General features: G+C 36.6%; 1 long non-coding RNA gene across 1 annotated transcript in view; it reads right to left on the reverse strand.

The window, feature by feature from the left end:
- Nucleotides 1-27409, reverse strand: part of LOC113097148 (uncharacterized) — a 73683-nt gene that overhangs the window by 13357 nt on the left and 32917 nt on the right. The window contains exon 4 of the long non-coding RNA XR_003288781.1: nucleotides 26909-27043. This is a non-coding gene — a long non-coding RNA (uncharacterized LOC113097148). The remainder of the gene's footprint in view (nucleotides 1-26908; nucleotides 27044-27409) is intronic.

Here is a 27409-nt window from a genome sequence, read left to right on the forward strand (position 1 = left end):
AGGTTGAGATCAAGCAACCAAACTAATGAGTTTGCAAAAGAAGAACAAAAGGAAAAGTCAAGATGAGTCAAGCATGTGGGACCATGTAATACAATGCAACTTACAGAACAAAGAACTAATTAATTTTTAGTTGCTTAATTGGTAGCGTCAGTATTTTTGGCAAAAGCAGAAAAAGATTAAACCTGGGCAATAACATACTGTAAACAATTTTAAAAACAGAACAAAACAAAACAAAACCAAATTAAAAACACTAAAGAAAAAAGCAAAAATACAAACATAAAAAACTAAGAATAAAATAAAATAAAATAAAAAACAGAAGTAAGAGAAAAATAAACAAAAGAAATATAGCAAAAAGCAGAAATTGTTGCAGAAAATGTAAAGATTTAATAAATTTTCATTAAGATTTGGGTGAACTATTCCTTTAAGAGATGTTTTGTAAGTGTTTTAAAAATCAGTTAACGCAATTCAAAGCATCTTATTCTAGAAAGTTTAATTTTAAATGGCAGAATAGTCAACAGTGAATGAAAATTATACAGAGAGCTGTAGGGTTTATAGGTGAAATGACAAATGAGTGGCCTCAAGAGTGATCCATCGGTGAGCTGGTCTACGAGCCCCACTCGCCATTTCAATTTACAGCTTGAATAATGTACCTCCTAAAAGCGTACTGCTGAGCCTCATACTTCATTTCTACAAGACTCCATTAAAGGACTGATTTGTTCATTTTTCAGCATTTCATCTGTAGGGAGATTTCCTCTAGGGCGTTTAGAAGTTCATCGCTTTGAGATTACTGCAATAGTCGATGCTCCAACTGGATTGAACTGGTTATATGATTGACTGTAAAAGCAACTAGTATAAAATCTAAAGCCAAAATCCACCCTGCAGGTCTTGACTATAAAGCTCTTTGACTAAGTATATCTATCCTAAAAGGTGCACTAATCTTGTCAAAGACTCCACTTTAGCTGTTAGCCAAATGATGACATTAGGTCCACATCTGTGCCCCTGGCACACACCACCTGTTATCATGGGAGCAAAATCACAGCCAATCAAAACCACTGCTCGAGACCGAGCAGCTGTGCAAATTAACCTGCGCTCAGGCGCAGCAAACAGACCAAGAATCTGGGTGCAGTGAGCTGCGCAGTCCTGTTCCATCCCGGCATTGCCATTCCATTCTGATCCATTTCATTCCATTCCATTTATTCCATCTGATTATATTCCACTCAATTACATTCCATTTCATTAGCCTTGGCAACACCAAATCCAGTTGGGGCCAGGAGAGGTTTGGCAGGCCTATTATGCTAGAACACTCTGCCATTCTTGCAGAGCTTATATGTACAGGACCTCAACGATCTCAATAAATACTGAGCATATGGTTGCAAATGAACCAGTTTTGTTGAGGCAAGTAAACTATTGTATGGTAAACATGGTCCTACTGTGTCAGTTTTACTAAATATGCTGGTATCATGTGACCTCCATACTTCTTGTCACGGGTTTGCATTTGTTAGTTAATATGAAATGAATCATATTAATTTGCCCAATTTACTTATTAAATTGTATATGTATATATAATTAATTTCATAATGTTAATCATAATCACAATTAATAGACAGTCCTAGACACAATATAAACTAAGGCAGTTCTTTGCACACACACAGACACACACAATAAAACAAAACAAAATAAATAAATACTAAAGCCACAAATGTTCCCCTGATTTCCATAGATCAAATAATAGCTGTGCTTAATAATATTTGTCAACCAATCAGTAACACATTCTCCTCAAAATAAAAGGCTTATTTCTTTTCGAGAGGCCTCAGACAGTTTGAAGAGCCAGATTGGAGTTGATAATCTCTTGAACCAGCATGGGATGAAGTATGTTTCCTCTCACTCAACTGTCCAATTCGCTAATCTCTGGGATAAAATAGCTATGGCTAATCGTATTAGCTTAATCACACTGACCGCTTGAGGTAGCACAGCTTTGAGTGGATTTCTACAACAGCCACTACAGAATGCCGAATTACACCCTGTAATCTTCTACTGCAACCCAGAGTGACAAAACACACATGCAAACACACTTCCATGTATGCAAACACAAATGAGCTCCAAATGACTTTTGGATGTGGCTCAGTCTATTCCTGCTCGAGAGATGAGTTAAATCTGATTGATTGTACTTAGGCAAAAATTGTAGCCTTCTCAACCAGACAGCAAGTCTCAACTCGACTGGAGATCTGGAACTCTCATGATTTGGAAAAAAAATACATTGTTCTGCTGAAGCTTCTAGAACCTGTGACTGTGACACTGGGAAGTGTGTGTCTGTGTGCAGCACACATCAATATTTTTTTCTCCCCCAAACAACTTCAGCGCTACAGTAACTCCTCCCTGTTACTAATTCTAAGCATTTCATTGGTTATGCCAACAACAATGCTGATTATCTACAAAATGCTACAACCAATCCTATCCATTAACCAATGAAATGGGCCGAAGGGCGGGAAATGCATTGTAGTGGTTTGGGGAAAGAAAAATTCGCATTCAGCACCGAGGAAACACTTCATCTCCTCTGATTGAAGAGGAGCTCTGTAATGACAGGATAGATGGCAAGCCAGCAGGAGGTCTTCAGGAACAGACTGTGCACACTCATATCTGATTCCACACACACAAACAGCAAAACCCCTCTCTGTAAAGCCTAAGGCAGACAAGGACTATATGTTCAAACAAAAGGAGTTGCTGATATAGGACAGTATGTGTGACATTACATGTGGTTGCTAACAAACATGATGCACGCCCATCATTATATGCCCCTAAAAATTATATGCAGTTTATGCCCCTAAAAATCCAAGGTATGAAGGCAAAAAAGTCCCCATATGGGCTGTTGTCATATATATATATTTTTCATATATATAGTTAAGTAATATCACACTAGCAAGATTGCTGCTTTCCCGAATATCTGCGCGATTGCAACTTTGCAACATGTGATGCTGATTTTACACAACAGTTCAGTAAACAAGTAATCAATTACTAGTTTAAAAATAGCTTCAAACAAAGCCATATTCATATATAATTCTTTACATTGCAGCTGTTTCTGCTTTGGAAGCAAACCGTTAAAATACAAATGCATACATTGCATCAGTTTATTATTTTAATGCTTCATGACCTTTTAACAACAAATTAAAAACAGTTGGACTCTGGATTTGTAATTAAAGTTTTCGCATATCCCCTTTATATCCCCTCCCGCTCTAAACGCAATAAACAAATTGAAGCAAGCTCAAAATCTTCTCTCAAAACATTATTCACAATATCGAACCTTCCAGCGACTGTCTGGCTAAATTAAATTACACGAGTAGAGAAACAGGCATGTTTAGATGAGGCTAATCATATCACGACCACGTTTGATTTCCAAAAGTGCATGCTGTGAGGAACCTAAATTAAGCATCATGCTGACTGAATGAATGAGAAACTGCAGCAATGTTATAATCATTTGCAATACTCGCCTTGAGAATTCTGATGATTGCATTCTTAAACACATTTTGGTTACATATTAGACTATTCTGCTACAGAGCAGTTAAAAGACTAGAAGAAATATGACTATTCCAGGCCTTTTACATACTTTTATGTAATTAATATTTTCACACTATCACATTTCTGTATGCTACAACATTAGAGTAAGAACTGCAAGTTGGGGATCATCATATAAATAGAAGACTGACTTGCCGCTAATGAGAGTTTGATTTCTTTATGTTTGTATATAGTGCTGCTAGTGCCGCTTGCCTTTTATAATAAATTCAGTTGATGGATGACTTTGTTGCTGGGGAAGATCCATCATGTGACTGACAACACTGCTGTTGCTTATTTAGACGGTGGAACTGAATAAAGCACATATTCTGCACACGTCTCTGACGTGAGACGGTTGTGGATCATGGAGCCCAAAGCTGTCAGGCTTCAACGATTACTGTAGAGATGCCAAATTGTACATAATTAAAAGACACAGAGTGAATCTGAATACCTAAACGAATTAGACAACTATAGAAATAAGAATAACTGTTTTAATTACTACAAAATGTATTATATTACATAAGAAATACCTTGTAAAAAGTAATAAAATAAATAAATACTGTGTCCTTGAGTAAACTGACCACATTACGAATAGAACTTGCTTGAAGTTGCTTTTGAGTGAAATATAGTGTATATAGCCTATATAGTGTAGAAACTTAAAGGCTACACAGGACATTTCTAACTATAGCGAGGTAATAACAGCGCTGTTTAGAGATGCTGCTGCAGAAGACTGTTGAGGGACACACAGAGGTAGCTAATTCACACAAGCTCTCTCTCTTTATTTTTCTTTCTCTGTGTCTCTGTCTCTCTCACTCTCTTAATAACTTCATTAATAACTGCATTAGAATGCTATCAATGGCTCAAGCCTCCATTACCAGCTTTAAAATGACATTTTGGACCTAGCAAAAGAGGCGTTGATTGAGATGTGGAAGAAATGATCCTACTCACAATTGCAATTTAAGAACAAAAACCGGGTGAATCCCTTTAAATGCATCACCTGATCAATGACTTGAGGTGTGGTAACCGTAGTATAAGTGGAATAATTGACTCAGGCCATTGAATTATTAGAAAAATAATGCACACTCGAGATGGAACCTCGCCTCGAGTGTGCATTATTTTTCTAATAATTCACCAGTCCGTCGTCAATTATTCCTTACGTGAAGTCAAAACAAGCTGCATAATTGGACAAAACAAATCCATCAAGACATTTTTAATTCAAATCTTTGCTTCGGGCTAAAATATGTGTCCTCCATAAATATCTGGTCTAAACCATGAGCAAATTGTGCACAGATCAAAACTATTCTAAACAAATATGTTTGTGGATTTTGATGCGAGAAGACAACAGGGGGTGGGCTTTTTACTGAAGGGAGTGTTTTAATGGATTCTGGACTCTTAACTCTTAATGATGGATTTTTTTTCTAAAATCACTTCACAAGACATTAATAAATGCACTGGATTCGTGTGGATTATTTTGTTATTTTTATCAGCTGTTTGGACTCTATTTCTGACGGGAACCATGTTCCAATGAAGAAATAAACTCATCTATATCTTGAATGGCCTGAGGGTACATTTTCAGCATTTTCAGCATCATTCACAACAGAACCAGAAGGTGTATTAAGAAAGTAAACAAGGCCAAAACGGATTTCCTTTTTACTTCAGACAGATCTGATTCTCTCTCAACAACTCACCACACACAATACAGACAAGCGGCTTCTCTTTCCACACACACATACACGCGCCCTGGTGCCCTGTTCTGTCTCTGTCTACGGGAGATAATTAAATCTGGGCAGGAGGTTGATAAATGTATCAGCAGGTAGTGACAGGCTCCATGGCTAATGTGTTCCAGGTGAACATCTGCCTGATGTCAGCAGGGGGCACCTGGGGGCATGACCTCCACTGCCCTCAGAGGACAAAGCTACATCACCCATCACCACAGCAACAGACAACAGAAACTCCTACCATACCACCCACAATAAGAATGAGAGAGATGTACACTCAAATTTATGTTGTACATCCTAAACAGCTTATTAAAGCATGAATTATACATATAGGGCATATATATTCTATATGTTCTAGTTCGTAAAAACCTGTGCCTCTAAAATCACCAAATATAAACCGAAAAAAATGTATTGTTTCCAAACAAGTTTCCTGAAGTCATGCCATTGGTCAACCAAACAGATAGTCCGCCTCAAATTACAGCATTGGTTAATCAAATTTTCTTTGCAGGCTGGTTGAGATTCTGAGATATTGGTAGCACTTTACAGTAAGGTTTAATTTGTGTATCATGAATTACAATGAACAACAATTTCTAACAGTATTATAACGACGTTGCCTAAAATTGTTAATATGAACACTAATTTATACAAATATATACACTGATTAGCATTTATTAAGATGTTTGGTTATTAACTAAAATTACATTTCTTCAAATAATATTTGGTAACTGAAATAAATATTAAATAAATAAAAATAAATTTTAGATGAAACTGTATAAATGTTAGATGAAACTAAAAATTAAAATGTTGCTTTGGCAACTAACTGAAATAAGTTGAAATCAATACCGAAAAAAAGAAGACGACAAAAGCACGTAATAGTTCAATATGATTAAATACTATAATATATGTTGTTCATTGATATATCAAATAAAGACCCTAATACATTAAATACATTACATCAAATAAAGACCCTAATACATTAAATACATTACATCAAATATGAGACCCTAATACATTAAATACATTACATCAAATATGAGACCCTAATACATTAAATAAACTTTGATCCATATTAACAGAAAATTGAACCATATTGTGATGTACTGCTAAAATATTTCAACACTAAAAATTACTTTCAGAAACATTGGCATCACTACAATAAGGTTCCATTTGTTAATTATATTTATTGCATTAACATTAACTACCAAAGAGCAACACATTTGTTACAGTATTTAATAACCTTTGTTAACATTAGTTATACAACTGTTCATTGTTAGTCCATTGTTAGCTCAGGTGCATTAAGTAACATTAATAGGAACGTAATTAACATTAATTCAAATTAATTGATGTTTTAAAAGTATTACTCATAGTTTATGTTAACTACTCTTAACAAATGGAACCTTATTTGTAAAGTGTCACTGAACACGGGAAGAGAAAGAATAGATACACACAGATCTCACAACCTCCAGCATACAGTATCTGAGACAGGTGCGTGACAGATCTGTTGAAGTGTGTGTTGTATTAATCAAGATGCAACACTTGTTCGACGAGTGGCCTGTGATATTACACAGAAAAAGAAATATGAAAGGTGCCAGTCATAAAACCTCAAGAGAAACATGCAGCATTCTGAAAATGTAAATGTATTCATCAGATCTCAAAGTAAACTGATCAATGTTATGAAATGTGCAGCCAACCGTACACCTGCTGGGATTATTAAATAACATTCTTTTAACCTTGGCAGAACGTTTCCTTCCCACTGCCTTTTTCGAATAAGAAATGGAGTGCAGATGGTAAGGCCTCAGGCGGTTGTTGAAAGGTATAGGAAAAAAAGATCAGATCTGCTGTTGTTGTTTTCACCCATGACCTTCTGATCTGTGTGAGCTCTCCTACTCACACACACATACACACACATCATTAGCTAGAGAGAGCCCTGGTGGTTATGCCACCGGCATGTGGACAAACGCAGGCTTTCATAAGTTGTTATAAGTTATTTTTCCTTGGGGAACTATAACAGGGGGCTGTGATATAAACACAGGCTAGAAATTCTATGCTGGATATATAAAGAGTATGCACACAGCACAAAAAAAAATAAATAATAATAATTCTAAGGCTCTAAATATAATTGCAGCTCCAATCATCTTTCCATGTTAACAAAAATGCACATCTGGATTTCAAAATTGTAATATGGGTTGTTCATATAAAAAAAAATATTTTACATTCACAAAATACATATTGAGACACTTTGCAAAACATGGTAAAAGAAACATTAAATGGTTACCAAAGATAGTTGAGTTAGATCTGAACTCATTTAAATCAATTACATCAAACAGCTGAGAGGGAGGGGCTGTTCTTTAAAAAAAAAAGTAGCTGAATTTCTAAGGAATTGAATTAAGCAAAAGAGAGGCAGATATTAAAAGAGCATTTAAAAAGACTGTTTAAAAAAACTAAGTTTAAAGTAAATTAAAGGTGACAAAAAATGAAGATAGATGAATACTGCTGAAACCCAGAAGCAGGCAGCAAGGATGATACCCCCAATGTCCACCCTCTGATTTGATTATAAATTACATCTTTGATTGAAGAGCCGTACGGCAGTCATTGATTTCCTATCCGGACAGTAGAATGGCTCTGTCAGTGGGAGGCAGGCAGACAGTTCACGTTCACCGGCAGCCCTACATCTCTCCAAGTGTCTGTGATTGTGTCCAAGATGTTTAATTACACTCTAAGTGATGTGAATTACTGTAAATCTTTAGATAACAGCACTTAGCCAGAAGATGAGCAAAGCCTCCTTTATATTTCACCCACTATTTGAAAAGCTAAACCGGCTAATCTGCTCCGTTGTCTTTGCTAAGCAGCCGACAATGACTGTCTGGATGATTCAAATCACCCTTTCAACTGTGAATAGAGAGATGCACACTTCATTTCAATATAAGTTCAACATAAGTATTATCCTGTGAGTCAGGCCTGCACACACAAGCAAACCGAGACACTGTTTAACAGCTTGTCTGCTTGTTTTATAAGAGGCCACCAGGATTAGGGGTCATCACACAGTTAAGTATAGAGATCAGATGGGTTGAGATCAGGGAACATCTGTCACTTAAGTGTGTGTGTGTGTGTGTGTGTGTGTGTGTGTGTGTGTGTGTGTGTGTGTGTGTGAGAGAGAGAGAGAGAGAGAGAGAGAGAGAGAAAATGCTGTGCTGTGTTATGTTTCAGACAGTCTGTAAAATGGAAAGAGGAAGAGCTGTGCTAGATAAGCATTTATTTTTGGGCCTTTTATCAGTATAAAATATGTCATTCTTAAGCTTCTATTTGCCAGCTGGCAATTTCTGTCTTCATACATATTATTTACTATTTTTCACATAAACACAGCTGTGCATACACATATTACACTACCATTCAAAAGTTTGAGTTTGGTGAGGTTAAGTCTTATGCTCACCCATGCTGCAATAAATTGATCAAAAATACAGTGAAACAGTAATATTGTGATATATCATTACAATATGAAATAATTTTACATTTTAATATATTTTAAAATGTGATGGCAAAACTTAATATTCAGCATTATTACTCCAGTCTTCAGTGTCACATGACCCTTCAGAAAAATGTGTTGCTTTATATTTTTGATTTGTTCTTTATTTTTTTTATTTTTTTACCAACGCAAGAGCTTTAAGACATGCTGTTTTGGGATATTACATAATAACACTAGATGAGCGCAAATCTTAGTAAATCACATTGCATGATTCATTTTTATACTCTCTCCCCAGAAATTGTGAGTCTGAAAGTGAAACTCCAACAAATGCAATTCAATAAGGTCAGGTGCAAAAATAACTGTCCACGCCTTTTCACCGCTAATGTTTCTGTCCTGACACTACTATTTTAACGGCAAAAGAAGCTTTGCGATGGCACAAGCTCTTAGTAAATCTGGCCCGGTATCTTTAGAAAAAAACAAATGGATCTATGGTCTATAAGCATTGCTCTTTCCTTTCATCCTGTAGAGCATGCTGGGAAGTTTCTGCATTCGGTACATTGGACTAATTACTGTAGTTGTGTTCGACCTACCCAATTTATCACTCCTCTGAACATTTAATTAGCTGCAAAGCTCGCTACAATTAAGACCGGAATTAGGACAAATTGAACTGCAAGCTTAGCATCTATAGCTATAGCGGAAAGTGCAGATGATTGTCGTTATGGGAAAGCTGCAAGCTAAAGATTTAATTCACACAATTGTTTTCTCGTCATCCCCTCTTGAGCACCAGCAACACAAGCATTTCAAGTTCTGTAATGCATTCAACAAGCAACCAAAACAGCTATTTTTCACCAAAGATTTTTTTTTTCTTCTGTGCATGTGTATAACCTTGCCAATAACAAAAATGGAAAAAAAAGTAAACAAGGGGAACAGTGCTAAAAGAGCTGTTAACACAGTCAAACCTCAAATCTGAGTGATTTACACTGGAGCTAAATGCACTGGATTTCTCACATCTCACACAATAAACTCACCATTTGGTTGTTTATGGCCAACATCACATCCAAACCAAATTTCCAAGGACTTTCAAGCAGCACAATCATCCCTCTGGGGTTCTGGAAAGAAGTACAACTGTTTATAAAATGTGTTTAAGTTTCATTTGAGTGCAGTTATATTGTTTACTTATCTTGTTAAATGGAGCATTAAAAGTGGATAGAAACAACAACCACAGAACAAAAGCAAGGTAATTCATTTCTGAGCCAAGTCTCATCAGCAAGTCGATTTACAGCAGTGGGGTAAATGCATGCAAATCCTTAATTTATAAGGATTCTCCTTCATTTATTCCCCCTTCATGCTTTTGCTCTCAAGCTCTCATACAGATCTAAAATATAGTCCTCTCCCATCAGTTTCTACAACGCAAGTCTTTTGTTTTGTGGATTTGACATTAACAGTGCTGTTTAAATTCGCCTCACGTGGAGATCCCAGCTGCCACGCATTGTCTCATACTCTCTCGCACTGACACACATCACTCAATCCATCAATTCCCAAGACTTAAATCAAATCATGCTATCGTTTCCTTCAAAAGCCGACGGAGTAGGAACAAATCAGTGATCAAACTTGCACAAGCAGATGTGAGTTGGCAGTCATGCCACATGCCTAAGCTGGCGCTGAAATAGCATTAGGCAAAAGCCTTGAGACGCAACCAGGCAAGTCTACCGTAATGATCAATTTCCTCTCAGGTTAAATGCTATAGCCTCGGGTGGACCACATGGAGGTAGGCCTAGAGGTGTTTTGGTTTCTACACATGGAAAAAAGACAGTGGAACAAAAAAGGAAGAATTTCTTTAAGCGAATACATCTTCAATTAAAGTAACTGAAAGGTCCTTGAGCTTTAATGGCCTGCTGGTTTCTTCCAGACTGAGTTGAAGCCACAACAAAAAACACACAGAAAAAGAAGTTAGATGTAAAAGGAAGCTTTTCATCCATGCACTGACTACTAACATAATGTGGTGTCTTTTTTTAACCCACTGTAAAGTCTCCCAGCTATGTTTTCGTACTATACAGTTCTGTGATGCGAGTGGCAAAGAGAGGTCGAAGCCACAATATAGAAAAACACACAGACAAAAAAAAAACAGCACTTCAGTTTCTTATGCCAAGGCCACCCTGTCTCTACCTCAGATGTGGCTCTGTCTGCTTTCTCAAAATGTGCTTTTATTGAACTTCCAGGTGCAATTCAGAGAAGTGAGAGCGAGGTAAGAATAAGTCCGCCGCAGACCATCGCATGAGGGGTTCGCCAAATTCTAGCCTAGTCCATCAATATGTGAAGGATTAAAAAGCAAATCAATGTCTGTTGGGCCGCCGCCAACATCCATGCCAGTGTCTTTATGCTGCTAAAGCCTCTTTTCATCATTCACTGTCAGTTTGCAGAGAAGAATGAAACGATCCTAAATCGGCCTGGTGATAGAGATGCCAGTAGTTGTAGTAGTTGATAGCAAAATAATGAAGAAATGAAAATTAAGAAATACCACTACGTACACTAAGCTTGGAGATTAAATAGTTTAATCACATGCATGAGACTGAGGTTTTCAGAGGGAAGTCGGATCTGACAAACTGGGCTTGATTGTTCCTTTCTCCCTTTCACCTTCCAGCCAACCCACAATTTCTTTCCAATTTTTCTGACCTCATTCAAGGGCCCAAGTCCTGGTGAAAAGAGGTTTTTATTAGTTTTTATGAGTTTTGCCTCATGTTCTTCTATGGATCCAGTCAGTTTCATCTGTTCCTCCTTTAAATTCATAGCACATTTCTGAAGTTAAGAAACAATTGCATAGTGCCCAGCTCACCACGGAGCAAATGATGAGCGATTCTGCAAGCAGAAGGGGGGGGGGGGGGGCTTGACTCATGGGGCCGTTTTTAGATTAAAAACAAAACATGTTTGGTGATATAAAACTCTTTGTGAGAGAAACGCTCTGTGGCAGCTTCTCTAGAAAAGAAGAAATCTAACTAGCATTGCTTCTTTTTTTCAGCCGAGGCTCAAGTGCAAACACAAAAGCAACTTATTTCTCATGAGACCTTTTCTCCTTTAGTTTTTCCAATCTCACAGAAGTGGCGTCTCTTTATCAATAACAGGGTTAGTGGGAGCCGAGCTGAAATTGATCACTGCAGACAGACTGTCCAGTTCGTAGATAAGTAACCCAGCAGAGTTCAGAGACCCAGTCAGAGGGGATCTCCTCTTATCTGGAGGGGAAAGAGCCCATTGAATCTGATGGCACCTGGCAGAAAATCAGTGCCTATTGAACACTAAAGTGGCTCTCTGCTGCCTTAAATAATAGACAGCATAAGCCTCTAAATAAAAGGAGAATTGGTCAAAATTTTGCCTCCCTTAAATTTTTGGAAGCTTACCAGCTGGATCGACACAGCAGGAAACCATCGTGTATGTGCATCTGAATGGAGAAACATCATCAGGTGAAGGCAAGATGATGAAAACAAATTGCTTTTGCTTTTTTGCTGAAAGGGGAAACTAGTTCACAAAGCATAAAACATAAGCAAGCTATGGGAGCGAGAGAAAGAATGAAGACAGAAAAGAAAAGACGACTAATCTAGGCCAATCTTCCTATTCTATAAACATGTCTTTATTCATCACTACGAGTATAAAGAGGGCATTTTTATAAAACATGAAGCACTCAAAAGCCATCAGGATTTTTGGCAGCGGGACATTACAATGATGAGAGTGTGCGTTTATTTACACCATAAAGTCTTTCAGCGGGATGCATTCATTCTCATGTAAAACAGCAAGAACGCCCTCGCTTTTCTACGTCCACTGATTATAAAACCTTTTATTAAGTTTTGATTTAATCTGTCGGTGCATGTGTCGAATGAGAGAGTGGGAAAAAAAATATCAAAACTAAAAATGACATTTTAACAGAAACTTGGGGAATTTTTAATAGCTCTGTTGATAAAAGGTTAATTGAAGAAAAGGCAGCCGCTGCGTCCCAGGTCTTTTAATTCAAAGTGAGGAGCCGAAAAACATCATGAATTTGATTAGCTAGTTTAACCCGGGGCTTGACTTGGGATAAATGCATGAAGAGACCCAGGCTGTGAAGTGTTTGCAGAGCTCCTGTGGGACAGCGGGGTTGAGGCCTTCTTTAATAGCAGTGTCTTAATGTCACTGACAAAAAGCACAGAGACAGAAAAGCAATAAAAGAAATGCAAAATTAGAGGCGTCTTTGACATTTTCTTGGAGAGAATCCCACTAGGTTTTATGTATTATGCAAACAAAGAAATGAAAGTCACTGGTTTGACTGGAATTGCCTCGTACAAGCTTGACATGACAGGAAGCTCATACAGAAGACAGATCCAAGATTTGGTTTGCTAATGAATGATCAGATTTGGCTCTTTCTGCCCATTTTGAACAGTCTAGTTTCTAGAATTTCATTCGATATTCTAAAGTGGTTCTCAGAACAATTGGGCATTATGACTGATGCAATAATTTTCTATGAAAAACAGATCTATCCATGCAGGGATAAAAATGCTTAAGGCGTAAGTTGCTTTGCTTCAAAACACCTCTAAAACCACCTCTAAAGCTGGAAACCCAGCTAAGATCAGCAAACCCAAGGTTGCCTTGAGATGGCAAACAAGATGTTTCTTTTTTCTCAGTGCCATGTCTTACTGCTTCCAATATTAGAAGTAAAGGTTAACTAATTAAGCCAAAAATGAAAACTGTCATCATTTACTAATTAAAATGTATTATTTTTGGTTATTATATCATTCTATATTTACATAGAGTGAAAGTTGATGTGGTCAGAAACAAAACTAGACACCACTGAATATCATTATTAAAAAAATTAAATAAAACTATTGGAGCCTGTCTATGAAAAAAATATTAAAAAGATAATTCTGAAGGTTAAAACCTACTAAAAAGACACTGGCATCATTGCTTCTGCTATCCTTGTACTGAAATACATGAATATCACAGTGGCATTTAAGCACAGGCAAGAATTTAGCGATAAAAAATGAGAACTCCTGGCTGCCTGCTGTTACTGTGTATAAACCCACTTGTCCACCCACACTGAACAGATCAAAGATGGGGCAGCTTTTCAAACGCTGAAGCTAAAACTGGAAACAGCTTGGATCTATCAGGGAACATTAGATATATGACATGAACCTCAGCTCTCTGTCCATTACGCCAGATCAGGGTGGCAGCAATATGTGCCGTCTCCTCACATCTCAACATTACCAGATTATTTACAGAAAACTGTGATGGTATGATCCTCATCCAAAACATTCTGGATGAAACTGAGTGTTTTACGATAAATTAAGTCTTTGTGGGCCATTGAACACATCTTGCAATTCTTTAAATAGTCTGAGAGCTCAGATCAGAGGAGGTCAAACAAGGGTGGTCATACCATTTGGAAAACACGAAGGCAGCTGGAATGCTATAACTAATTGTTTTTTTAAAGCAATAACAACAGTGCAATACATAAAATTTTTTTTTTTTTTTTAGAAACACCAGATTGGTGATGACTATGAATACAGATAATTTTGTCTTCTATAATGCAAATTAGCAGAACATGCCTTGAATTCATATGTAACTTTTAATAGACTGTCAAATTGTGTGAAATCGAATAACAAGGTGAACAAATAATCCTCTAGGAACGTATTGGATGAATGTTTACTTGCAAATATTCCAGAAAGCACATGAAGCCTATTTATAGGACATTATTATATTAAATGTCTTTATAATAATTAAGCACCTTTTCACCACCAAATTCTCACTGCAGTAATATGTCTAGGCCTGTGTTTCTACTGTATATCAGTAAAATTCCAATAATTATCAGTAATTACTCTCACTGCACATTTTTATTTTGCTGTTTTACAATGTTAATTTGATTTAAAGAAGCAAAAAAAGCACTGTAAATTTAAATATATCATTGCTTTACAGCAATAATAATGAAATTTTGCAATACAGTAAATGTGCTTAACTTTAAAATAATAAAATAAAAATAAACAACATTATTTTGTTTTAACAAAAAAACAATATTATGAGTATGGTAAAATACAACTAAGACTTGACCGGTTACATGAGATTCGCTGGTTAGTGGGCAAAACCTTAACTATTCAAAGAAATGTTTCCCTGCAAGTGGCATCAATTAGGGGAATTAGGCTGCTGCAGCTGCTGTGACGATCACTAATCATTGTTAAAGTGAATAAGTGCACTTAAATCTTCTTGAGAATTCATAACGATGCTTCTTATAATGAGCCGAAAAGTCAAACTGCTGAAAACGCAAGTCTTCCACAGAGCTCTTGCAAATGAGCGGCACACAAGAGAGAATGCATTTAATAACAAAGTTATCTGCACACACACTTCTGAAATGAGGAGAAGCCGCATAATTAGCAGACAATTGATGCTCTGAGCCCACTTCCAAAATGATGATGAATGTCTATGACAAAATGAAAATAATCATCAGTCTGGGACGAAGGGGATTAAAATCAAGATAAACTCTTTCAAACAAACAGCTGTGCCGTAAAATCGGATAAACGTTCAGCGCTCTTGAACATGTTAATTTCCACAGAGGCCATATTTCAATTTAAGAGTCTCACTTCGTTTGCTTTTAAATGGGCACTTTTTTTTCACGTTTTTCGACCTCTCATTCTTCCCCTCCAAATACACACAAAAACACACTCATAAACCCTCAACAGGGTGTTGACTATCATTACTATGGAGTGTCTCGATACCTGTGGAAATCAGTTTCACAGCAGTGGGCTTACAGGCAGAGCTAATTGAACTCGTTGTTGTATTTATAGAATTAGAAATGAATTAATTGGCCCAGAACAAATGGAGCAAATGTAACAGAAGCAGATGTTACATAGAGAGGAAGCAGCCACATGGGGCAGGTAATACAAACACGTTTTATTGGCTTTTACAACCGCTCAGCTCTTCAGTTCACTGCTGGATGCTCCAGTAGAGATAATAACACTGGCTAATCCAACACATCTCACATTAGTTTTACAAAGCAGAAAAAGACATTGTCATTTTAACATGTAGTTCATTTTAGAAGTTAAAAATATTATTTGTCAATTATTTAAAAAATTATATAGAACCACCAAAATAAGTTAATGATATAGAAAAATGAATCTATCTAGCTAGCTACAGTAGCTAGCTAGCTAGCTAGCTATATATACAGTATATCCATCTCTATATCTATCCATATCTGATGTATTACCTATCTATCTATATCTACACATCTATCTACACATAGATCCATCTATCCATTAGTCTGTCCATCTCTCCCTCTCTCTCTCTCTAAGGGATATATATCTATCTAATAGATAGATATACAGATGGTTTTTACAATAGATTTAGATGTCTACCTACAGTATCTATCTACAGTTCATCCATCTATGTATATATATCTATCTTTATCTATCCATCTGCTCATCCATATCTACCTGATGTACACCCATCTACTGATCTATATCCTTGTATATCAATCTACCTATCTACATCTATTCATCCATTTATATCTACCTGATGTACATCTATTTATATTCATCCATGCATATCCATCTACCTACCTATATATGAAACTGTATCTACCTAGTATATTCATATATATGCATCCATCTGTATCTACCAATGTATATTGATCTATGTACAGTATATCCATTCACTGATCATCAATCAATTCATCCATTCATCCATATCTACTCAATGTATGTATCTACCTATCCATCTGTACATCATCAACCTATCTACACTCACTGGACACTTTTAGGTACACCTTGCTAGAACCGGGTTGGACCCCCTTTTGCCTTCAGAACTGCTTTAATTCTGCGTGCCATAAATTCAACAAGGTGGTGGAATCATTCCTCAGAGATTTTGGTCCATATTGACATGATAGCATCACGCAGCGGCTGCAGATTTGTCGGCTGCACATCTATGATCCGAATCTCCACCACATCCCAAATCTAGGGGTGCTCCGATCACGATCGGCCGATCGTTATGCGCATCTCGTCAGTAAAGCCGGTTTTCTAATCAGCGGTAAATTCCATCAGGTGCGTGATTTCACATAGAGCAGCTGTTACTACACAGAGCCGTTGTTAATAGAGAAGATGCGCCAAAAAACGCTGAAAATGAAGTGGATTTGCGCATCTTCTCTATTAACAACGGCTCTGTGTAGTAACAGCTGATCTATGTGAAATCACGCAGATTTGAGATCTGGTGACTGTGGAGGCCATTTGAGTAAAGTGAACTCATTGTCATGTTCAAGAAACCAGTCTGAGATGATCTGAGCTTTATGACGGTGCATTATCCTGCTGGAAGTAGCCATCAGAGGATGGGTACACTGTAGTCATAAAGGGATGGACATGGTCAGAAACAATACTCAGGTAGGTTGTGGTGTTTAAACAATGCTCAATTGGTCCTAAGAGGCTCGAAGTGTGCCAAGAAAATATCCCCCACACCATCACACCACCACCAGCAGCCTAAACTGTTGAGAAAAGGCAGTATGGATCCATGCTTTCATGTTCTTTACACCAAATTCTGACCCTACCATCAGAATGTCGCAGCAGAAATCGAGACTCATCAGACCAGGCAATGATTTTCCAATCTTCTACTGTCCAATTTTGATGATCCTGTGTGAATTGTATCCTCCGTTTCCTGTTCTTATCAGACAGGAGAGGCACCCGGTGTGGTCTTCTGTTGCTGTAGTCCATCTTCATCAGGTTTTGATGTGTTTTGCATTCAGAGATTGTATTCTGCATACCTTTGTTGTAACGAGTTATTTTGGGTTACTGTTTCCTTTCTATCATCTCTAACCAGTCTGCCCTCTGACCTCTGACATCAACAAGGCATTTCCATCCACACAACTGCTGCTCACTGGATATTTTCTCTTTTTCAGATCATTCTCTGTACACCCTAGAGATGGTTGTGTGTGAAAATCCCAGTAGATCAGCAGTTTGTGAAATACTCAGACCAGCCTGTCTGGCACCAACAACCATTTCACATTCAAAGTCACTTAAGTCCCCTTTCTTCCCCATTCTGATGCTCGGTTTGAACTTCAACAAGTCGTCTTCACCACATCTAGATGCCTAAATGAGTTGCTGCCATGTGATTGGCTGATTAGCAATTTGTGTCACCAAGCAATTGAACAGGTGTATCTAATAAAGTGGCCAGTGAGTCTATTATCTTCTATTGTATATCCATCTACCTTTATACATCCATCCATATTGTCAGTATGTTTGTGTGAGTAATTAGTTTTATAAATCAACATTTTACTAAATAATTTGTTAAACTCTTGAATTCAATTGACAGCCCTAATAAAAACACAAATAAATAAAAATGTATCTGTCTCTGCTTCAATATGGGATAACACAACACAAGATTTTACAGGTCAATGTTCGCAGCCCAGCCAAGGTAGATTCACCCATTAAACAGAAACGCAAACATATTAAAGGCTCCTCAAGTGTAAAATTCATTCGGTGCCAACAAAAGCCCAAATAAGCTGTAATTACTTAACTGCACACTGTGAACACAGTAGAGAGTGATTGGATTGCGCAGTTTCACACAGCAGGTGTGTGTTTGCGTGTGTGTGTGAGAGAAGACTCGAATGCTACTCCTTTTTACGAGCACCACTGACTGAATTGATTTTACAGTCTAGGGTAGTTTATGTCTTCAGGAAGTTATGGGCCGACAGACAATAGAGCTTTAACAGCCTGTCTGACTCAAAGCAAATTTGTGACTCCTTGCACTCACGTCTATACTGTAAAGGAGGTAGTAAATTCACTCCCTACCTGTTTTAACAACTGCTGCTCTAGATTGACAGTTCTGTCAATATGAGAGACAAAGTTACTTATTATGCATGACATCAGACTCACATTTTAAATAAGAGCACTGATGACAGAGAGAGAGACCGAGAAAAAAGAAAGGGATGAAAGGAAAGTGATAAGGGAAGAAAGCAATACATGAACACAACAGAAGATGTGTTGGAGAGCATTTTACAGAGCACTAGCCGAGGTCAGGATGAAATAGAAATAGGGTGAGCCTTATTTTGTTTGGTCAGGCGGTACACACGATTTAGCTGTCAGGTGAACAGGGACACAATCGATTCACAGAGGTGAGTGTGAGCCTTCCTGTAATTTATTATTTCAAAAGCCTGATGAAGTGAAGGGACGCATTCATGCTTAACTACATGCAGTCTGAGTCAGAATGTCATATAGACGGATCTCAGATTGGCACACTTGCTGCCTTTTTCTTTTCACAAATCAAGCCATTTAGCAAATGAGTTCCAGAGTAGTGTACATTTAATGACTCTGATTATGTTTTAACAACATTCATAGTTGAAATTCCAAATCTGAACAGATGGTTACAAGAACACAAACTGAAATGGTAGCATAATTATTATATATGCTTAATGATTTAGTCCACACTTAATACTAATGAAATGGCATAAAAAAATAATGTTTCATATATTAACAAAAATGGTACAATATTTGGCGCAATCAAGTTTTTTTTTAATCTTATTTTTAATGCCTAAATCTCTAAATATATCTGCCAGAATGACTTTTGATGATTAAAACATCTGTAAGAGTAGGTGTTAAAATTGTATACAAATCAAAGTTTAACACTATGCCATTATTTTTCAGTACAGATATTTATTGCTGTAAAATTTATATTTGTTAAATTTCCAGCTATTGCTAATTATTATTTATTTGTTAAAAACAATGTTTAATTTGAAACAAATAATAAAAATCTTCAAATAAAGTATCTAGACCACCGGCAAAAATTACAATTATTATTTTTTTTTATTAGATTAAAAATAATTCAATTCATAAGTGTTCTTAGAATATACTTATTAAATAATTATAGAAAAATCTATAATATCTCAGTTTAAAAAAAACAACAAAAAAAAAAAACATTATGCAGCACAATGGTTTTCAACATTGGTAATAAAGTTTCTTAAAAACAAAATCCTCATATTACTGTAATATGATTTTTGTAGGATTATGTGACTAAAAACTGTATGGCTGGTTTTCACAATTTTTATTGTATTCTTTATCAAATTAATTTATTTAATTGGAAACTATATTACCAATTAATATTAGCAGCCTTAGTGAGTATGATAGACTTTTTTCAAAAATATTAAAACTCTTATTGGGCCCAAATGTTTAAACAGAAAGGTATATCAACATTATTTTCCAAAATCCCCAATATATATATATATATATATATATATATATATATATATATATATATATATAATACATTTTATAATAATTTGTGCTGGAAACTGCAAAGTGTTTGGTAGTGCAAGTTTAAATTGAAAAAAAAAGCAACAAATCGAGTCAAAACAATAACAAAACATTCCCTGTGCAGAGGCTAAACCTGCACGAAACACTGAGTGTGCAGCATAGCCAGAGATTCCATGGGCTCTAACAACCTCCGTCTGGGTCAGACCCAGAGAAAAGAATGTGCCCTTTGTTTGCTGAGGAGCTGTCCTAATGTGTTAGCTACAACAGACTGAGCAGAAGTTCAATACTCTCCACACACTGACACACACACACATAAACTCAGCTTATTATTGATTATCTTGATAAGGTCATCCAAGCCACTGAAACTGTACAGAAGTCATTTAGCCATATAAACAGAACAAAAGAGAGGGGAAGAGAGTAAGAGACAGTAAAGGAGAGAAAATACAGAACAAACAAAGCATGCAAACACATACTACGCATTTTGTAAGACCCTCTCCTGCTTGCATTATCTAATCGCTCCTCTACACATAATGAAGCCCACAAACATAAAAAATGATACAAAAATCATTAGTTATACTACTTGTGTAGTACATGCCAAGTGTTCAAAACCCAGAGGATAACTTTGTAAGCTCTTAAAGAAACAGTTCACTCAAAAACAAAACATTCTGTCATCATTCACTGAGCCTCATGTCATTACAAACATGTCTTTCCTTTCTCTGTGAAACATTTTAACTGTTCTGAAATATTTTAACTGTTTCTGTTCATACAATGAAAGTCAGTGGAGTCCAAAACACTGGACACCACTTTTACCATTTTTTGGGGAGAAATAATGTGGGGACTATTAATTTTAAGATTTTAAGCTTGTTCAATCAGTGTGTTCAGTCCAGTTCATGAGCATGAATTAATAATTTTCTATTTAATTTTAAGTATTTTTTTAATTACTTGTATCCAGCAAAAACATATAGACATGTATAATGTTATAAAATACTTTTATTTCAATTAAATGCTATTCTACTTTTTTTTTTTTACTTAAAGAATGTAAAAAAAAATAAGTCCTAAAAATTTTCAATTACAGTTTGCACAAAAATATTAAGCAGGACAACTGCACAAATTGATATGAAATGTTTCTTTAGAAAATCAAATTAAAATGATTTCTGAATGATCATGAGAAAATTCAGCTTTGCTATCACAGGAATACACATTTTAAAATACATTACAACAGAAAATGTTTTTTTAATAGTTTTAATATTTCACAATATCATTTTTAATGAGCATAAGACTTTCAAAAACATTTTACTTACTGCATACGTTTGAACATTAGTGTATAGCTAATCAACAAATGTTTCCCCCGGAGAGATCAAATTAAAAAGAAAGATTTATGATGGTTTATGAGTCACAAAACCATCACTTTAAAACGATATTTAAGCCACAATGATATCCAATAAGATGCAGTTTTGTGCAACTTGGAGCACAAGATATACTTCTGATCCAGTAAAATAGTGCAGATAGTGCTTGGCAGAGGCAATTTTTCTGGCTACTTATCTGGAGAGTCTAAACGGAGCATCATGTAAGGGGATTCAAGGTTAAGCTGCCCTCTTGTGGGCTCGGCATCTCTCGGTACGGACGCTATCTGAGAATCTGCTCCGCTCTTTTCCCTGAGCCCTCGACACGGTCACTGGCAATGGAGAAACAGCGTATAGATGAGCAGGGCTTTAACCTGGCCTGTGACTCCGCACTAGTAGATTTCCCTTGTGTCTCTGCCCTTGATTTGTTCGCTCGGCTCTTCGTACATCTTCACTTGTGTGATATATGGATGGTAGGAGCGCACAGACACAGAGGGATAGCCATGCTATGTCACCTTTATAACGAGAGCAGTATATTCTGCTTGGCCTGACTTGTCCTCTCCCTGAGGATCTACTCTTAGTTCATTTGAAAGGCAAAATCAGACATTAATATTTCAGTTTTATTTTGTGCTTCTCTATCATACTGCATCTATCTGTTTCATAATGTCTCAGGAATACTTTAGGAGATTCAGTATCTGAGTAAATGGGAGAACGCATGCTGATGATAAAAGAAATAACATTTAGCTCGCCACATTATCACATTCAATCAGATCCACTATAATGATGCAAAGTTATTCTTAACTTCTTTCACTGCATATTAATCTATACTAATAAATAAATAAATAACAGGCTCAAACACACAGATAGTGCAGAGGTATAAAGTACAAAAAGTGCAAAAGATAGAATGCATATGTATATATATATATATGGTCCTTCTAAAAAAAATTAGCATATTTTGATAAAAGTTCATTATTTTCCATAATGTAATGATAAAAATTTAACTTTCATATATTTTAGATTCATTGCACACCTACTAAAATATTTCAGGTCTTTTATTGTTTTAATACTGATGATTTTGGCATACAGCTCATGAAAACCCAAAATTCCTATCTCAAAAAATTAGCATATCATGAAAAGGTTCTCTAAACGAGCTATTAACCTAATCATCTGAATCAACTAATTAACTCTAAACACCTGCAAAAGATTCCTGAGGCTTTTAAAAACTCCCAGCCTGGTTCATTACTCAAAACCGCAATCATGGGTAAGACTGCCGACCTGACTGCTGTCCAGAAGGCCATCATTGACACCCTCAAGCGAGAGGGTAAGACACAGAAAGAAATTTCTGAATGAATAGGCTGTTCCCAGAGTGCTGTATCAAGGCACCTCAGTGGGAAGTCTGTGGGAAGGAAAAAGTGTGGCAAAAAACGCTGCACAACGAGAAGAGGTGACCGGACCCTGAGGAAGATTTTGGAGAAGGACTGATTCCAGACCTTGGGGGACCTGCGGAAGCAGTGGACTGAGTCTGGAGTAGAAACATCCAGAGCCACCGTGCACAGGCATGTGCAGGAAATGGGCTACAGAGAAGCAGCACTGGACTGTTGCTCAGTGGTCCAAAGTACTTTTTTCGGATGTAAGCAAATTTTGCATGTCTTTCGGAAATCAAGGTGCCAGAGTCTGGAGGAAGACTGGGGAGAAGGAAATGCCAAAATGCCTGAAGTCCAGTGTCAAGTACCCACAGTCAGTGATGGTCTGGGGTGCCATGTCAGCTGCTGGTGTTGGTCCACTGTATTTTATCAAGGGCAGGGTCAATGCAGCTAGATATCAGGAGATTTTGGAGCACTTCATGCTTCCATAACATCCTGGGCCTCCATAACACCTCAGCAGTGCCACAGACTGATTGCCTCCATTCCACGCCGCATTGAAGTCATTTCTGCAAAAGGATTCCCGACCAAGTATTGAGTGCATAACTGAACATAATTATTTGAAGGTTGACTTTTTTTGTATTAAAAACACTTTTCTTTTATTGGTTGGATGAATTATGCTAATTTTTATTTGAGATAGGAATTTTGGGTTTTCATGAGCTGTATGCCAAAATCATCAGTATTAAAACAATAAAAGACCTGAAATATTTTAGTAGGTGTGCAATGAATCTAAAATATATGAAAGTTACATTTTTATCATTACATTATGGAAAATAATGAACTTTTATCAAAATATGCTAATTTTTTTAGAAGGACCATATATATATATATATATATATATATATATATATATATATATATATATATATATATATATATCTATCTATCTATCTATCTATCTATATATATATATATATATATATATATATATATATATATATATATATATATATATGCATTCTATCTTTTGCACTACAAAAGAACAAAAACAAAAAAAGACCTGAAATATTTCAGTTGGTGTGCAATGAATCTAAAATATATGAAAGTTAAATTTTTATCATTACATTGTGGAAAATAATGAACTTTTATCACAATAGAAGATTTAATTCCACATAAACATTGTACAACAGATCACCATACATTACAGAGAAAAGGTGTCTGATATCCATGAGATCGTTCACAATTTACTCTCAATATCAGCATGAAAAAACATTGGAATGGACCTTCAGTCATGCATTCCGTAGCAAGACAAGTCCAGACTTATTGCAGTTAGTCAAAGTCCAGCTACCTGAGGCTATACAGGCATTAATTATTCTGTCATTAATTAATGACACGGAAGAGAAGAAATTGTTGAACTAATTCATTATGAACTAAATCATCAGTGTTTTCTATGAACACAAAAATTATTCTTGTAGCCTTATAAAACCGCTGCTGAACCGCTGATGAAACCGCTAGGACTATTTTAACAATGTCCTTTCTACCTTTCTAGGCCTTGAACTTGGTAGTTGCTTTGCTGCCTACTGAGGGTCAGATAGCTCTCAGACATTATCAATAATATCTTAATTTGTGTTCTGAAGATGAACAGAGGTCTTCCAGGTTTGGAACGATATGGGGATGAGTAATTAATTTCATTTTTGGGTGAACTATCCCTTTAAATACTCAGCATATTTGAGCGTTTTACAGGACTAAAACTCTCAGATAATTAATCAGGGTAATTATACCCCTCTTCATTGTCTTTAACTGTTCAAAGACACTGAGGAGAAATGCCTAAGCCTGTTTCTATTGTAAGTGAGGACTATAGCCTGTTCTCTCTTTGTGTCTCATCAGTAGGGGAGGACAGGCGCTGTTAAAGGCCACATCTTTAATTACACCCTGCCCACAGCAGTTAAATGTCAGGCCATTTGCATTACATACAGAGTGCACTGGCATTCAGCGGGCATTAGCCTCTGCTGGTGCTATCGGTCACAGCCCAGTGAAGGCTTTACCCGACCAACCTCTACAACAGTGAAAGTACCAACTTCAATCAACACCTCCTGAGTGGGTGCCATGCCATCCAAAGATGATGAATTACACAAAAAATAAGCTCCAGGCCAGAAACGTACACACAATGTTGTTGTTTAATTTACTGGTTTGTTTGCTTGTTCACATATACTCATACACTCATATGGAATCAGATTACATGTTATGTTAAAAAACTAAAAAGAGAAAAAGATATTATTGGTAGGTAGCCAGTTACAATTTAAAGTTATAGAAAAAGAACTAATTTACCTGTTGAAAGCGTGTAGACAATCTGTGGAGTTCCAGTAAATTAGAGATGAGATTGCTTTGACGGTTACAGATTTGAAAAACAAAAAGGCGGAGGGGAAATAACCCTAAACTCTTACACAAAGAACTAATTCAGCATTTACATGCGTACAAGTGCTTTATTCTTAATTCTGTTGTTACCTGGATGATCCACAGCTGTTTTTTGCTTTTTTTTTAAAAGTAGTGTAAGAGTCCCTTGTTTGTCCTGAACAGTTAAATTGCATGCTGTCATCAGAAAACTCCTTCAGGTTTGAAAAATGATTTGGTTTTCCAGTATCTTTGGCACATTTGAACCATTTCCTACACTGACTGTATGATTTTGAGATCTTTTCACACTCAGGACAAATGATGCTCCAGAAAGGAAGAACGATGCACTATAGTGCCCCTATTATGGGAAATAATCTGGTTTTGGGTGTCCCCAATAGCAAGATAAATGCATGCAAGGTCTTTCATTTTCTTGAGATATGCATTTATTTTTACCTTACTTGCTCAAGGACTCACAAATGAATCGCTCGATTATTAATTTTTCCAAACCTCTCCTTGGCATGACGCCAATCTGCAGTGATGGTCCAATTGGACCTTTCTTTTGAGAGACAATCACTTTATACACGGTGCACTTTCAGATTTAAAACTTTGCAGGATGTTTTCTTTCAGTTAGAGCTGTGTGACACACTACATGAAAGATCATTTTCCCAAATTAATAATATGTGCACTTTGTTTTACCTAAATATCATATTTTTTTCATTTATTACTGCTCTTCAGAAGCTAAAGATGTTGTTTCCCCAGAAGCCAAAAAAACTTAAGTTTATCAGATTTTCAACTTTTCAACTCCATGTTTTCAATGCATCGTTTCTCCTTCTGGAGCATTGGTGAACGTCTGAACCTTTTGTAACAGCTGTGTGTTATGAGTATCATTTTCTCTTGTTGACTATAAAAATCTTTTATGTAAAATATATAATTCTGTTCCGTAATACACATCAAAAATTACATTTTGTGTGATGCAAAACTGTTTTTATGTTCTTTGTTGTATATTTATAGAGACTTGGATCCAAAAGACATAACAGCATATAACATCTCAAAAAGTCATATGCCGTACACTGCTCCAACAGCACCCAGCGCACTGGTGAGGGAAGGAAACAGTCAGTTAGGCTTGTTCATGAGCAGGAACAAGAGGCTGTAAAAATGTGCCTTGAACCATCACCACCCAGGGTCTCCTCATCCACCTCCATTACAGACCCCACAGGGCTGCTGATTGAGCTTGTTTCTGGTCTCATCTGCCTTCTATTCCCCATACTAATTAAAACCTTGATTGCAAAGGCCTTTTAGAGCTTCACGGTGGAGGCATGGAGGAGGGTGGGGGGAGAGACATGAGGACAGAGGGGAGGAAAGATGTGTTATTGGAGACCACAGGTGGTGCCGCTTCCAAGGGTCTGCCACTTCCGAGCAATCAACACATGGGCAATGAGAGAGGAGGACAATATGGCAAGCAAAAGAGAAGAAGTGGGCAAAAAGGAACTGATCTTAATTGCTTCAACTGTAAGTAAATATATTATGAATTAGTTACACACTGCTCTGTTATATATTATGCATTTACACAAATCCAGATGGGTGGATAGATGGATATATTTTAACGGGATATACAGTGTTACATTTAAAGGTGTATGTGTATATGTCACAGACACGCCAGGCTCCAACACCACCCAATCACAGCGCACTCGCTCACCAGAATACTGATCACGAACACCTGTCGCTCATCTACACGCACATCAGTCAACACTCAAAAGGCACTCACTCACTTCACCAATGCCCGATCTCGTTTGCACAAAGGACTCTCTTACGTGCTGACTTCAAGGACTCCTAGTATTGTACTTACCTGTCTCCAACGTCTCCAAGTTCCCTCCTGTCTCTACCGTGAGTGTGTGTGTCTCCCTTGTCTTCATCACCATCTCCACCATCGCCTTTCGGATCACTATTCAGCTCAACTCCAAGGACAGTATTCAGTTCTGTCCTGTAACAGTATAACAATTTTATTACAGTATTAATTATTTTATGTATATATATATATGTATGTATATATATATATATATATATATATATATATGTATATATATATATATATATATATATATATATGGTTAAACAAATTCTTCAAAGCATCTTTTCGATGAACTATCCCTTTAACTCATAAAGAAGTCTTTACGGTGTTTGCATTTTATGTGAAATTTAAGGGGAACAAGTGTCTATCATATCTCTGTGCATTTCAGCAATAGCTGGAATGGCTATCACAGCATGTGAGTACTAAACTAAGTTCTCATTCACAAGTTTACGTTATAATCACGAGTTACAAAAACAGTCGGTTATGTCTGTGAAGGTA

Source organism: Carassius auratus, unplaced genomic scaffold, assembly GCF_003368295.1.
Source record: "Carassius auratus strain Wakin unplaced genomic scaffold, ASM336829v1 scaf_tig00216123, whole genome shotgun sequence".
NCBI classification, from domain to species: domain Eukaryota; kingdom Metazoa; phylum Chordata; class Actinopteri; order Cypriniformes; family Cyprinidae; genus Carassius; species Carassius auratus.